Genomic DNA, 3,085 nt, shown 5'->3' with positions numbered 1-3,085 from the left:
TGCAAGAAGCGAGTGGCTTGTGAGTGTTGGTGACCCTCTGAGGCACCCCACAGAGGTAAGGGCTTGTCCTCTGGCCTCCCGATTCCCCCGGGCCCTCCCTCCTTCTCACCCTGTCTTGCCCTTCAAATGAAGCTGTCAAGGCCAAACTGTGCGCCTGCCAAGATGGCCCCCACTGGAATTCTTCCCTTGGCTCTCTGCCTGTTGGAACACAGCTAATAGCATGGAGGAAAAGCCACACTTCGAGGATCTGGGCATTTCAAAGCAGTCAAGCAGCTCTTTTTGTTTTCTCAGGCTCTCTGCTTGCCAGCTAGTTCCACACATTAGAAATATTTTGGGTCAGCTCTGCAGTTCTCAACCATAGCACATCCGTCTTGTTTCATGACTACTTCCCTACAATAGCTCTGGGAAAAACTGCACTGGGCCTCGTCCCAAACCACGCTGCTGGCATCCCAAGCTGCATTCAATATGGTGCCTTCGGGTAGTAATTATAAGAGAAGTCGAAAACTCCTGCGACTTCCTCGGGTTTGGTCTGGAGCTGTTTGGGTTGAGTTTCTAGAGAGTTGTCTTCACTATGACCTTCAATGCTTGAGGCAGGAAGAGGAGTTTAATTTACCATGTTTCTGCTGGTTCCAATAACCCTGCTCTTCTCTGCAGCCCAGTGGCTTTTTGTTCCTCCTTGATGTGGATATTTATTGAGTGTCGATGCAAAATGTGATGCTGAAGGAGGTACTTTTTTTTTTTTTTTGAGACAGATTGCAGGCATGAGCCACTGCACCCAGCCGAGGTGCTTTCTTTGTTGCCTGGGATATGGCTGCCAGATTTGGCAAATGAAAATGCAGGATACCCAGTTATATCAGAATTTCAGGTAGTGAAGAATTTTTTAGTATAAGGATGTCCTGTGCAATTTTTAGGATATACATTGGAATTATTTATTGTTTTAGTATATAAATATGTCCCATGCAATGTCTGTTTTTTTGTTGGTTTGATTGAGTTTTGTTTGTTTGTTTGTTTGTTTTGCCTTTGTTTTTTGAGACAAGGCCTCACTCTGTTGCCCAGGTTGCACTGCAGTGGTGTAATCTCAACTCACTGCAGCCTCGACCTCCTGGGCTCAAGCAATCCTCCTGCCTCAGCTTGTCATGTAGCCAGAATTACAGGCGCACAACACCATGCCTGGCTAATTTCTAAATTTTTTCAAATATAAGGTCTTTCTATGTTGCCCAGGCTGGTCTCTAACTCCTTGGCTCAAACACTCTGCCTCAGCCTCCCAAAGTGCTGGGATTACAGATGCGAGTCATCATGCTCGGGCCTCCCATGGAGTATTTGCACATACTTACATTATAAATTATTCACTGTTTATCTGAAATTCAGATTTAACTGGACGTCCTGTATTTAATTAATTTATTTATTTATTAATTTATTTATTTTCTGTCCCTAATACTTTATTGGTCATCCCCAGGTCTGTGTGCAGCTGGGTGGGTTTGGGGGAGGGTGTCACTATTCACCAGCTCCCAGTTGGAGGCATGAGAAGGCCTTGGCCTAGCTCTCCAGGGTCCCAGACTGTACAGTTTAGAGGGGAAGATCTGGCCTTTCCTGGGTCAACACAGGGCACCCATGTAGGGGCACAAGCTCACGATCCATCAGCCAGCCTAGTTGTGTTTGGAGAAATATTCCTTGCTGTCATTCACGCTGGGCTTGATCATGTCACTGCCAGGCTTCCAGCCAGCAGGACAAATTTCCGGGTGCTCATCTGTGTACTGGAAGGCCTGGACCAGCCGCAGGGCCTCATCCACAAAGTGTCCCACAGGCCAATCATTAACAGCGATCTGGGGAAGGACATCCTTGCCATGGATGATAAACAGGTCCCTGCAGGCCAGGCGTGGTGGCTCACAGCTGTAATCCCAGCACTTTGGGAGGCCGAGGCAGGCAGATCACCTGAGGTCAGGAGTTCGAGACCAGCCTGACTGACGTGAAGAAACCCCGTCTCTACTAAAAATACAAAAATTAGCCAGGCGTGGTCGCGCACTCCTGTAATCCCAGGTACTCGGGAGGCTGAGGCAGGAGAATCACTTGAACCGGAGAGGTGAAGGTTGCAGTGAGCCGAGATCGCATCATTGCACTCCAGCCTGGGCCACTCCGTCTCAAAAAAAAAAAAGAAAAAGCCCCTGTAGACAATGCCCTCGTCTGTTTTCAACACGCCGTAATTCTCAGACAACTTCAGGTCACGTCAGCAAGCAGAGGGGTGTCCAGGGACTCAAAGCCTCCCTCCTTCCGGGGGATGTTGACCCAAGCCAGGTGGGTGAACTGAGCCCACCGAGGTCCCCAGCACTTTGCAGCTTTCGGAAGCCCTCAGCATGGTCGCTGAATGCGATGATCTCTGTGGGGGAACACGAAAGCGAAGTCCAAGGCTCAGTGGCTCACACTTGTAATCCCAGCACTTTGGGAGGCTGAGGCTGGCAAATCACCTGAGGTCAGGAGTTCAAGACTGACCTGGCCAACATGGTGAAATCCCATCTCTACTAAAAATACAAAATTAGCAGGGCAGGGTGGCACGTGCTTGTAGTCCCAGCTACTTGGGAGGCTGAGGCAAGAGAATCGCTTGAACCCAGGAGGCAGAGGTTGCAGTTAGCTGAGATCGAGCCACTGCGCTCCAGCTTGGACAACAGAGCTAGACTCTGTTTAAAAAAAAAAAAAAAAAAAAAGGTGAAGTTCAGAGGATGGAAAAAGAGGACCACGTGCTTCCCTCTGTAGTCCAACAGCTTTACCTCCCTGTAGGTGCCATCCACCACGGCAGTGGCCTTGAAGTCAGGGGTGAGCTTTCCAATGTGCATGTTACCAGAGGCCATGACTGAAAGCTCCACGGGCAAAGGCCAGATGCAGGATAACCGGATGTGTGGACCCGCGCTCTCAGTGCCCTGGGCACCTTGTATCTATTTACCCGGCCACTCTGCCTGTGAAAGACATGAGCAGAATTCTCTTCAGTCATGCAGAGGAGACAAGAGGCCCGTTCCTCTTGTTCTCTGGCCTGAGCCTGCTTCTTTATTTTCTTATTATTTTTTATCATTTTTATTTTTTAGAGATGATCTCA

The 3,085-nt window shown here is 48.9% G+C and overlaps 1 pseudogene; it reads right to left on the bottom strand.

Moving 5' to 3' along the window:
- Window positions 1-1,646: 1,646 nt before the first annotated feature.
- LOC107972128 (peroxiredoxin-2-like) lies at window positions 1,647-2,843 on the bottom strand (annotated as a pseudogene).
- Between the last annotated feature and the right edge of the window lie 242 nt (window positions 2,844-3,085).

Source organism: Pan troglodytes, chromosome 8, assembly GCF_028858775.2.
Source record: "Pan troglodytes isolate AG18354 chromosome 8, NHGRI_mPanTro3-v2.0_pri, whole genome shotgun sequence".
In the NCBI taxonomy this organism is placed as follows: domain Eukaryota; kingdom Metazoa; phylum Chordata; class Mammalia; order Primates; family Hominidae; genus Pan; species Pan troglodytes.
The sequence above is the reverse complement of the archived record's forward strand: the minus strand, read 5'-3'. Positions and strand labels throughout refer to the sequence as shown.